Source organism: Rhinoraja longicauda, chromosome 14 (assembly GCF_053455715.1).
Source record: "Rhinoraja longicauda isolate Sanriku21f chromosome 14, sRhiLon1.1, whole genome shotgun sequence".
Taxonomy (NCBI): domain Eukaryota; kingdom Metazoa; phylum Chordata; class Chondrichthyes; order Rajiformes; family Arhynchobatidae; genus Rhinoraja; species Rhinoraja longicauda.
This window is the reverse complement of record NC_135966.1, coordinates 26382537-26394728: the sequence shown is the minus strand read 5'-3', so window position 1 is coordinate 26394728 and position 12192 is coordinate 26382537.

Here is a 12192-nt window from a genome sequence, read left to right as displayed (position 1 = left end):
GCAAACACAGATCCATTCTGTATACACCCTGCTCCACCCTCTCTCCAATCTCTGACTCCTGGTATACCCAGCATTTAAGTCTCCACCTCCCTCTTGAATAGAAACGTTTAAAATGCTCAGCACCACAGGTGAGCATCTTATTTTTATGTAAAAATAAACCTCATCCACAAATTATCCTTATCTTTTTTCTGTTCAAAATAATTATAACTTTATTCTATCAAAAGGCCTGTTGACAGCACTTTTGAAACAAAATACAAAAGTAAATTAAAGGAAATTGCATTAAAAGATTATTAGAATTTCAGTAGAACAATTGGTCAATGTTAACTAGCAACTTAATGCAGTAGCTACATAATAATTATGGTGGAAAATTATGGTGATATTGTCCAATAACCAACTCATCTCGTGATTTCCCAAATCCTTCCCAGTATTTATAAGGTGTGAGTTGGGATTGTGATGGATACTCTCTGTTTGCCTAGATGAGCATATCTTCAATATCACACCTGATGCTTAACATTACTAAAGCAAAACAGCCTATTTGATCGTACCTCATTCATCTCCTCAGATATTCACTTCATCCACCACCTGCAATCTATACCCGCACTTTATCCCATCTCCAATGTGTGCTAGACCAAAGCTTCTTCAAAACACCCCACAAACGTACAACCTTTTCTACCTTGTTGAACCCCAGGCAAGAACCGCCACTTCCATGTTCTGCTCTAAGTTCTCTACCACCTGAAGAGATGTTATTTCTTCACAATGTAGGAAGGAACTACAGATGCTGGTTTAAACCGAAGATAGTCACAAAAATGTAATCATTTGTGTCTTATTTCTTCACTAGTTCTGCCTTAAAATCCTGGAACTCTCACACAAGAATGGCCTCCTCCTGTACCTATTGTCTATTGTCTATTGTCTATTGTCTATTGAATCAAGAGATATGGGGAGAAAGCAGGAACGGAGTACTGATTTTAGATGATCAGCCATGATCATATTGAATGGCAGTGCTGGCTCGAAGGGCCGAATGGGCTACTCCTGCACCTATTTTCTATGTTTCTATGTTTCTAAAACAAAATAAAAGCCCAAAGTCCCTATTGCCCAACAGTACCATGAGAGTACCTTCATTGTATGGCCAGCAGCAGTTCAAGACAGCAACTATCAAATTTTCAGGGGTTTGAGGGGTGCACATTAAATAAATGCTTTTTCAGTGATGCCATGCATGTTAAAGTAAAGTGAAGAGTGTTTAATTGTTATAAGCACCTGAGTGATGAATTTGTACTTGTGGCAGCTTCTCAGGAACACTAAACACAACAACACAACAAATAAACGCAATAAATGATCAGATATAATAAACCAGACCATAATAGTGAAAGCCTAAGTACATAGTGCAACCTTTGTAGGGTGATAGATTAGAGTTTAATATTACTAAACATGAGATTCATTTAGGATTATTATGAGAAAATGGAACAATTTATGCACATATAATATTAACACCAGATTTAAAATCTCACCAATGGAGATTATTTTATTGGCCATTTACTTCCACTGTTAGTTTCTGGCTTTTCTTTATTAGTTTCCAGTTTTAAATTTAGATACCGTACAACCAGAGCAACAGAACCAAATTAAATTGCTTGTTTCCTTTTATGCAACCAGGGTTAGTTGTTGTGACTTTAAAGTGAGTTACATGTCTACAAGCAGAGGACCTTTCAGCTATGTGCTCTTGATGGTGGTCAAATGCATTAAGAAAACAACAAGCATTGTAATTCAGGCACCATCAAAACATCCCCTGCGCTGTTGATGCCTATCTGCAGATGAAGGGAAACAGGAGTACGGTGACAGCTTCCCATCAACTTGGGAAGAAGCTCAAGTCAGTAAATAAGAAAAAGTACAAACAAGTGTAGCCCTGGAACCTACACCAGCAACTATCCTGCCTCAGGTGAAATCTGTAACTAACTCCTTGTAATTTGCCTGAAGCTTAGAGATATTCCATTACAAATTGCTGACCTCTGGGTGGTCCAGTGCCTTTAAGTATATTTACATTTCACTAAAGGTAGTTCATATAAAATAGTCGCAACATTTTCATTTTATGAACATATCATAATGGGAGATATTAGGAAATGGTGAATCTTAAGGTAATCCAAGAATTTTGGTGAGCTTCATTGCACTAGTCCTTTCCTAACAATTTTTGGATGCAACTTTTAACTATTGCTGGTTTCTTTAAACTGGAAAAAAAATCTGAAGTTTCGGTAATGCAGTCCTATAAAACTAAGTAAATAAGGATGACATTGAATGTAATTTGTGATTCAACTGTAACTTGAATCTGAAATTGTGTTAGTGTTGAGAATTTATTTCTCCCAAGTATCTGCCCATTCATTTGTATATCAGCACATATAAAATCGTCCATGAAACAACATAATCACGAGCCATTTTAGATGGTAATTTCCTTTATTTTTTAAAAGTATTACATTATATCTTCAAGGTTTTTGTGAACAGGTGAGGGTTTATTGATACAGCTAGAAATGGTTCTCAAAAAAGTGTGTTTATGCATATGATCCAGTCTCAGAATATTCAAATTAGAACTAAACATCACCAAAGCAAAAATAAAGGCCAATTTTCTAGTTCCATTGGTGTTGAGCAATACATTTCTCAGTGCAATACATTGAGAAAATATTATTCAAAAGCCAACAAAATATTTCAGTCTGTGTCTTTGCAGCTCAAAGTGCCCATCTTTTGCTAGTTGTGTTTTGTTTGTTGGTCACCAGTTCTGGGTGCAGGGTCAGTCTTCCATCATGATGTTCTTAAATTACTCCAAATGATCATGCAAAATCAATTTCCACCAAAAATAACTTGTCCTTGAAATTCTACAATCTTCAGTGCCAGTTTGACAAATTTGCAATGGTGAAAGTAAGGCATGCACTGATAAAATGGCAGAACTGGGCAGAAATGTCAGGGCACACTCATTGATGATAATTCAAGGCACTTCAATAAAATGGCCCTTGTGACACAATTTTTGTATGCTGCACTTGAGACACCAGATGACATCTAAAGTTCAACCATTGAAAATGAATGAATGCAGTCAGGGAGATGCTTCAGTAGTTAAGCAAAATAACAAATACAAAATCAGCCCCCGACATGAAAGAGTTTCTTTAGTTTGGATCATTAAAATGGCCTATCTGTGATTCAGATTTTCATGACCCAAACATGGTGATAATTAAAGTTATGATTGGTAAGTGGTGATAGGTGTGTAAATTATAGAATAACTAGCATTGATCTATCTCTCTTTAACTTCAACATGCATGAACAGGGAAAACATAATGAAATACTATCAAAGAGTCATCACACCTTCGAAAACAATTTCTAAACAATGTTGATTTCTTCTGGTAAATGTTAAACCAATAACCATGAATAATTCTACTGATTTACTGAACACGTACAAAAACCAAATAATTCAAACCAAGAGGTTCATTTCTGGTCTTCCTCCTGCAATGAAAGTGTAGATTAAACCACTAAATTGCACAATTTGCCCTATTCGGATTCAGATTCAGATTAGTTTGTTGACATAAACACCAGGAAGCAATTAAATTCCTTGTTTGCACAAAACTCAGAGAGTACGTATTATACATGCTAATCATACAGCAATAAATACAACGACAAATGCAAAACCAGAATGGTGCAATCTGAAGCAATGCAAAATAAATGCAATAATGGAATAACCAATTGAGGTAGAGTTGAGAGTAAGAGAATGTGATAGATAACATCTCTGAGAAGGGGATGTGAAAGAGGTAGACACAAAATACTGGAGTAGCTCAGCGGAACAGGCAGCATCTCTGGAGAGATGAAATGGCTGATGTTTCGGGTCGAGACCCTTTTTCTGTCTGAAGACCCGAAACACCACCCATTCCTTCTCTCCAGAGATGCTGCCTGTCCTGCTGAGTTATTCCAGCATTTTGTGTCTACCTTTGATTTAAACCAGCAGCTGCAGTTCTTTCCTACACATGTGAAAGAGGTCATTGGTTCAGGAGTCTGGTAGGTGTGGGAAAGAAAAATAAAACACCTGGACAGGTACATGGATGGGAAAGGTTGAGGGGAATATGGAGCAAATGTGGCAAATGGGACTAGGTTAGATGCGGCATTTAGGTTGGCATGGACAACATTGGGCTGAAGAGTCTGTTTCTGTGCTGTGTGATTCTGTAACTCTTCTAAATACTGTAACCAGCCTGTGTTTGAGTGGCCAGGTTCACCACTCTTTGCAGGTTCAGGTGGTTAAGAGCAGAGCAGTTGCCATACCAACTGGGTAGATTCTGAAAATCCACAAGAATTGTCTCAAAACTCTACTGATGTGCTGGAGAAAGTATTCTGACAGGATGCATGCTCTGGTATGTTGCCTTGCCAACATACCAGAGCAGTTGCCATACCAGACATGCATCCTGTCAGAATACATTCTGCAGCACATCAGTAGAGTTTTGAGACAATTCTTGTGGATTTTCAGAATCTACCCAGGCACCTCAAGAAAGTATTATGTAGGAAGGAACTGTTCCTGGTTTACACTAAAGATAGACACAAAATGCTAGAGCGACTCTGCAGGACAGGCAGCATCTCTGGAGAGAAGGAATGGGTTACTCCAGCATTTTGTGTCTATCTAACCTCAAGAAAGTAAATAGGCTTCTGCACTATAGTATTTCCTTGGTATCCTTTAATTGGTTGTTTTCCAGATTGCATAATAATATTCCAGTGAATATAGAATTATTATATTCCACAAACTAGTCTGTCTATTCTGTCTCTTTCTAATTCACCAGTAAATGTTTCCTTTTAATATATATATAAAGCACTGGACTTGATCAAACTTCATGCCCTGATAGTATCCCGACCATGGTGCTGAAGACACACTCTGCTAGTTTAGCCAATTCATTTAGTAGAGTTTCAACACTGACTTGCACCAGTTAAATTATCAAAATAGCCAGATATGTCCAGTTCATTAAAAGGTGGAGAAATCCTTGGCTACCCTACAAATCTACTCTCAATCATCAGCTCGGCACATGTTTTTTTATTGAACATCATTTTAGTTTCTTCCAGGAGCATTTGTCTCCATTTGAACTGGAGATGATCTGCAGACGTAAGAATAGCATGAGATCAAGGTCAGGGCAGCACAGTGGCACAGCAGTAGAGTTGCTGCCTTACAGTTCCAGAGACCCAGGTTCGATCCTGAGTATGGGTGCTGTCTTTACTCAGTTTGTACACTCTTCCTGTGACCATGTGGGTTTTCTCTGGGTGCTCTGGTACAGCACCCCCCCCCCCCCCCCCCCCACCACACTCCAAAGCTATACAGGTTTGTTGGTTAATTGGCTTCTGTAAATTGTAAATTGTCCCTAGTGAGCAAGATAGTACGAGTGTAAGGGGTGATGACTGGTTGAAATAGACTCTGCAGGCTAAAGGGCCTGTTTCCACCCTGTATCTCTAAAGACTAAAGTCTAAAGGTCTAAGGTCCAAAGACATAATTTGACCAAGTATGGCAACTAAGAACCAAAGTAACAAAGAAGTTACTGGGAATTTGGGGAAGTTTTTCCACTACTGAAGTCATACTAGAGTACCAAGGAAGATAGATGTGGAGGCAACCATAGACTCCCTCTTCTATAACTCTCAGTCTGAAGAAGGTACTCGACCCGAAACGTCATCCATTCCTTCTCTCCAGGGATGCTGCCTGTCCCGCTGACTTACTCCAGCATTTTGTGTCTACCTTTGGTGTAAACCCGCATCTGCAGTTCCTTCCTACACAATCTTCAAACTATTGCTGTGGAATATGATTATATTCCAGAGCAATCAAGATTTAGGTTTAATGTCCCATTTGCAGGACAGCATCTCCAATATTGCAGCATTCATTCAGGCTGCACTGGCGTGTTAACCCAGATTATGGGTTTAACTATCTGGACAGGAACTTGAAACCCACAAACATTCCTACTTAGAAGAGAGAATACAACCAACCAAGTCACAGTGTTATTTCATTTTGAACAAGGCTTCACTTTTTGTTTGCATATCCCTTTTCAATATTATTTTATTGCAAATATTGAAAATATCAAGAAAGGGCAGAAGATCATTTAGGTCTTTGGGGATGATTTTGACTATAGTGAAGACTGGGCGGCACGGACTTGGAGGGCCGAAAAGGCCTGTTTCCGGCTGTATGTATATGATATGATGATATGATATGATAATGCCTAATCTCTTCCAACATCACAGTTAGTTTTACCCATCTATGGAAGTTTACTGGGAAGTTGAAAAACATTAATATTATTTGTGGCACAGAATCTATCTAGAAGGTAGAAAGTATGTTAGCATACTAATGCATTGATTGAGATTGGTTGCAGGAAGAAATACATGTATATTATCTAATAGCGTCTTGGAACAAGATTTGAATGGTAGACCGAAGATAGACTCAAAAAACTGGAGTAACTCAGAGGGACAGGAGAGATGCTGCCTGTTCCACTGAGTTACTCCAGCTTTTTGTGTCTATCTTCAGTTTAAACCATCATCTGCAGTTCCTTCCTACACATTTTGAATGGTAGACATTTAATGCTTTCCATTGGTTACAACTGAAATTCCCAAATCTCGACAAGTACATGTAAGTCCCTTATCAAAATCCTGATGTCTCCTTTGTTTCATGTTAAAACTAAATTGAAATATTTGTTGATATTATTCAGAAAACATATTTTATCAGCCACTTCGCTTTCAATATATGTGCCTCATTCTCCAGGAAATAAAAGGATATTTAAAAGGATAGCAGATCCGGTGAGTTAAGAGTTTCATTTTATTTTGCCAAAATGTACAGAAATGAATTAGACACTGCATACATAATTTTAAGGAACAGTGGGATTGTGACCTCCTGGCTAAAGCACATAAATGTAAAAACCAGCAAATCACAAAAGCAGATTAAAAAATAGAAAAATAATGTTATCTCTAGGATTGTAAACACGTGGAATAAAGAAAACTTTAAGAATGAATATCAGGAATAGAACAGGATTGAAGATTATAATGAAATGTATAGACATGAAGACAGACAATTATTGAACAGACCTGTTGAGACAATGGTATGTCATCTTTGGAAATAAGACAGGGTTGAATGACATAGGTTGTAACCTTAGACCAGCAGAATGTCATTGTTTCCCTGAGGGGTCACACACCAACAAAGCACGTTAACTATATCACTGGGAAGTTTGCCATTTTTAGCCAGTTATTCACAAGGCCTTGTTGATTACAATTGCCAACTTCACGTTAACTTCAGCTTAAACTCATTTGAAGTTTCATTCATTCAACCTGCCTTTCAGCAGTTTTGAAAATGTCTGCAAAGAAATCAGTCATTCTCTCTTCTTTACACGTGGCATAAAATTTAACAGTCATCCGATGTGCCACCTGCCATCAGACTAATATTAAATCTGTTCCAGGCATTTTTGAAGATTACGCAAAACATGAGGATTTTGACGTTCTAATAGGTTGCAACCTGCACTGACAGGCTGGAGAAATATAATTCTGATTTCTCAACAGCTTAATTCCCCGACATGGCCTCTGTGACATGAGCAAGACTAAGCCTGATCGAGGTGACCATTTTGCTGAACGCTTGTCCTCTAAAGCCTGCTGGAATCCTCTACATGTTCCTTGATTGAGGAATTGTATATGCTATGGAGGAAATATACATGGAAAAAAAGGAAATACAGAGTTGAAATTACCTGTTTTCTACTAAGCAAAATAAAGTAAAATGTTTAAGACCATGGGTCGGTGAGAGAGAACCTTAATGTTTACTTCCAAGAAATTCCAAATCTCAGCCATATTGTTTAATTGCTGTTAAGTATAAGGGAAGGTTAGCAGTAGCAGATCACATTTTCTATTTTCAAATTATACAGAGACAATTATAAAGAGGAAAAGCTTAATAAGAATAGAATCTTGCAGCACAGGAGCATGGAGGGGTATTTGGTCCATTATGACTGTAATTGCACCATGAAAGCACTGACCAATTTAGTCACCTTACTTCAACTATTTTACCTTAATCTTGTAAATTAGACTCCTTCATGTACCTGTGAATTGCCAATGTCATTAAGAGAGAACAATAAACGATAAAACTTTTCCAACAAACAATTTGTTTTGGTCCAGCAATAACTAACCCATATTAAACAAAGGTGTGTAGGAAGGAACTGCAGATGCTGGTTTAAACCAAAGATAGACACTAAAGGTTGGAGTAACTCATCGGGTCAGACAGCATCTCTGGAGAAAAGGAATAGGTGATGTTTCAGGTCGAGAAGAACAAAGAAGCAATGATCGGGTTCCGACTTGTACTTAGTTCAAAGTATTTATTTTTTAAATATTTCAAACGACAAAATAAATAACTACGAGTGAACCTTGTAAAAATAAACTATTTCTTGCTTATCAATTAAACATCCAAGGAAGATTCTGCTAAAATAAATTCTTAACGTTGCAATACAAATGACTTTCATGCCAATTGTGAGCCTGGTAACCTTCAGCTTTATAATAGCATGACTATGAGAGAGAAAGATTCTTGTCAGGAATGACAAGAAAATGTGAATTTTCTTTCTGAAGGAAAGCATGTTTATATATGCTGTCTTTTGAAATGCTTAATAGCTCTTTGGAATGAATTTCTGCACATTACTTTAATGGGTTCTGAAGTATTTGAATGCCAACCATGATGCCAAATTAAACTAATCCTGTCTGCCTGTACATGGTCTATAATCCTCCATTTCTTACCTGTCCATGTCTTTCTAAATGCCACCTAAGTTATCACACCTGCATCCACCACATCCCCTGGCACCTGCCATTCTTTGTGTAAAACTCCTGCTTCACACATCCCCTTAAACCTATGCCTCTGGTATTTGACATTTCAACCGCCATTTTGACAATTTGACTGTCAACCCTGTCTATGACTCTCAAAATTTTATATATCTCTATCAAGTCTTCAGCACCTTCTCCAAAGTCTCCCTATCCTTCTGTAATGTGGTGATGAGAACTGGACACAATACTCCTAATGTGCCTGAACTAAAGTTGCCCTAACTTTCTCTAAGTTTGCAGATAACACTTAAATGGGTGGTATTGTAGATAGAGAAGATGGCTATCAAAGATTACATCAGAATCTTATTCACAAAATGCTGGAGTAACTCAGCAGGCCATGGCAGCGTCTCAGGAGAGAAGGAATGGTGACGTTTCAGGTCGAGACCCTTCTTCAGACTGATGTCAGGGGGGCGGGACAAAGGAAGGATATAGGTGGAGCAGGAAGACAGAGGAAGAACTGGGAAGGGGAGGGGAAGAGAGGGACAGAGGAACTATCTAAAGTTGGAGAAGTCAATATTCATACCGCTGGGCTGCAAGGTGCCCAAGCGAAAAATGAGGTGCTGTTCCTCCAATTTCCGGTGGGTCTCACTATGGCACTGGAGGAGGCCCATGACAGAAAGGTCAGACTGGGAGTGGGAGGGGGAGTTGAAGTACTCAGCCACCGGGAGATCAGGTTGGTTAAGGCAGACTGAGTGAAGGTGTTGAGCGAAACAATCGCCGAGCCTGCGTTTGGTTTCGCCGATGTAAAGAAGTTGACATCTAGAGCAGCGGATACAATAGATGAGGTTGGAGGAGGAGCCGGTGATCCTCTGTCTCACCTGGAAAGACTGTTTGGGTCCTTGGAAGGAGTTGAGGGCGGAGGTAAAGGGACAGGTGTTGCATTTCCTGCGGTTGCAGGAGAAAGTGCCCGGGGTTGGAAAGTGCCTGCGGAATAGTTAATAGATTTTTTAAATGCAGATAAAGGCAAGATTTTGCATTTTGGGAAGTCTAACCAGGGCAGCACCTTCACAGGTCTTGACTGTGGGGAGTGTTTTAGAGCAGAGCGATCTAGGAGTGCAAGTACATTTTTTCTTTAAAGTATCACCACAGGTAGATAAGGTGAACAAGAAAGTTTCAGCACATTTATCTTCATCAGTCAAGGTGTTGATTATAGAATTTGGGATGTTATGTTACAGTTGAACAAGATGTTAGTGAGGTCACATTTGGAGTATTGTGTTCAGTTTTGTTCACTCTGCTGTAGGAATGATATTGTTAAGCTGGAAAGAATGCAGAGAAGATTTACGATGATTTTACCAGGACTTGTGGGCCTGAGCTATAGGGAGAGGTTGGGCAGGCTAGAAATGTATTCCTTGGAAGAGCAATGATCTTACAGAGGTGTATACGATCATAAGGAGAATAGATGAGTAGATCCACAGTGTTTTACTCTGAAGCAGTAGGGGAATCAAGAACAAGAGGATATGGGTTTAACGTGAGAGGGGAAAGATTTAATAGGAATCAGAGGGGCAACCTTTTGCACACAGAGACAGTTGGGTATATGGAATGAGCTGGCAGATACTATAACAAATTTAAGATATTTGACAGGTACATGGAAAGGGTTAGAGGGACATGGGCAAAACGCAAGCAGGTGGGAATAATATAGATGGGGCAGCTTGGTCAGCATGGGCAAGTTGGGTCAAAGGGCCTGTTTCTGTGCTGTATGACTGACTCCATGACTTCTATGAGTGCCCCAACCACTGAAGCCAAACATGCTATGTGCTTTCTTTATCACCCTATATACTTTTTGTTTCCACTTTTAGGGAGCTGTGAGTGTACACACCAATATCCCTCTGTACATCAACGCTCCTAAGACTCCTGCCATTTACCATATACTTTCCTCTCAGATTTAGCCTAAACTAAAGGACTAAAAACATTCTCGCATTTAATCTGGGCATTTAATTTGCTGTTTTGCAGTTGTGTAGGAAAAGTCCTGAACTAGGGGTTTAATTACACATTCATGTACGTACAAATTTACAATCACAAAAAAATAAGGAATAGTGGCATTAAATGTGCACTTTATTAAATCATGGCGTTCTCTGTTGAATTATGAAACATATGGGACTAGCCACGTCTATCAAAGATTATGACTGGATAACCTATAAATCTCCTTGAATTTTGCCATTTTTCTTCTGCCAGCCTCCACTTCCCACAACTTTCCAATATCTGCAAACTAGTTAAGTAATTGAGAGACATTTATGCATTCACATTTTCAGATTTTTTATTGTTTACTTGAATGTTTTCAAATGTCTTATTTTTCTTTAATATTTCAATATAATTCCGAAAGTAGTTTTAAACTAGTTTTAACAAATAATTCTTTATATTTTTGAAATGTCTTAGATAGTATCTGAAGATCAGAAACATTCAGAAAAGCACATTTTACTTAGCAAGCTTGACAATCTGCAGAATGGTCACTTTGGTCCCTCCAGTTGGTTCTGCACCCCATCCCATAACTCCCTCCCCTCAATCCCAGCTCTTTAAACAAGTAAACAGTACCTGCAGTGGATCTGTAGTTGGGGCCTTGCCTCTTTCAAGCAGAAAGTTCCTGATGTAAGATAGGTACAAATAAGTGAGTGTAAGTTTTGTCCAAAGATTAGTGTGAGTGCGAGTGGCTCCCTACTAACCACTAAATCCTGAGTTTTATCCAGTTTACACGTTTTCTATTCTAAAAGCCATATGGAGCACCCGTTATGTGTTCTAAAAATGTAATGCATTAGTTAGGTGAATTTCGTGTAAAGTAAATATAAAGGTTGTATTTAACTGCAACAAAAATCTGTTAAAGGATGTTGGATATCAAATTTCTATAATGTTCAAAGATCTCAAAAGAATGAAATGGATTCCCCAAAGGAACTACCATTTTCCATTATAGAGAGGAAGTCTGAAATGTGTCTACCTAACTGATACTTGTGGTAAGTTCATAAATATTATTTGTATAAAAATTACACCAGTGAATTGCTTTATAGCCACTGAATTTAAAATAGACTTAAAGTTGTGAGTCTATCATTGTATTGCATTTTAATGATCTCAAATATCTATTATTTAATAATCTGCGGCAGCGCTTGGCAGTGTGATCTCAATATTTATACGTTCATATATTGATGAAGTCTGTGTAGATTGGAGTTGTGAGACTTTTGAAGACCGTTAAAATGGCGATATTAAATTGAAATGTGAATGTAGCATTTTGAAATAACATCAGAACAAAAGTATTTTTTCTTACATTAAGCATTTTGATTTGAAACAGCCGAAAATTTAAGTACATCTCCAAATTTATAGCATTTGTATAAACATGCTGTGCTTCTGTCTGCTGCCATGTCTATGTAAGGGATCATAATTTAGATG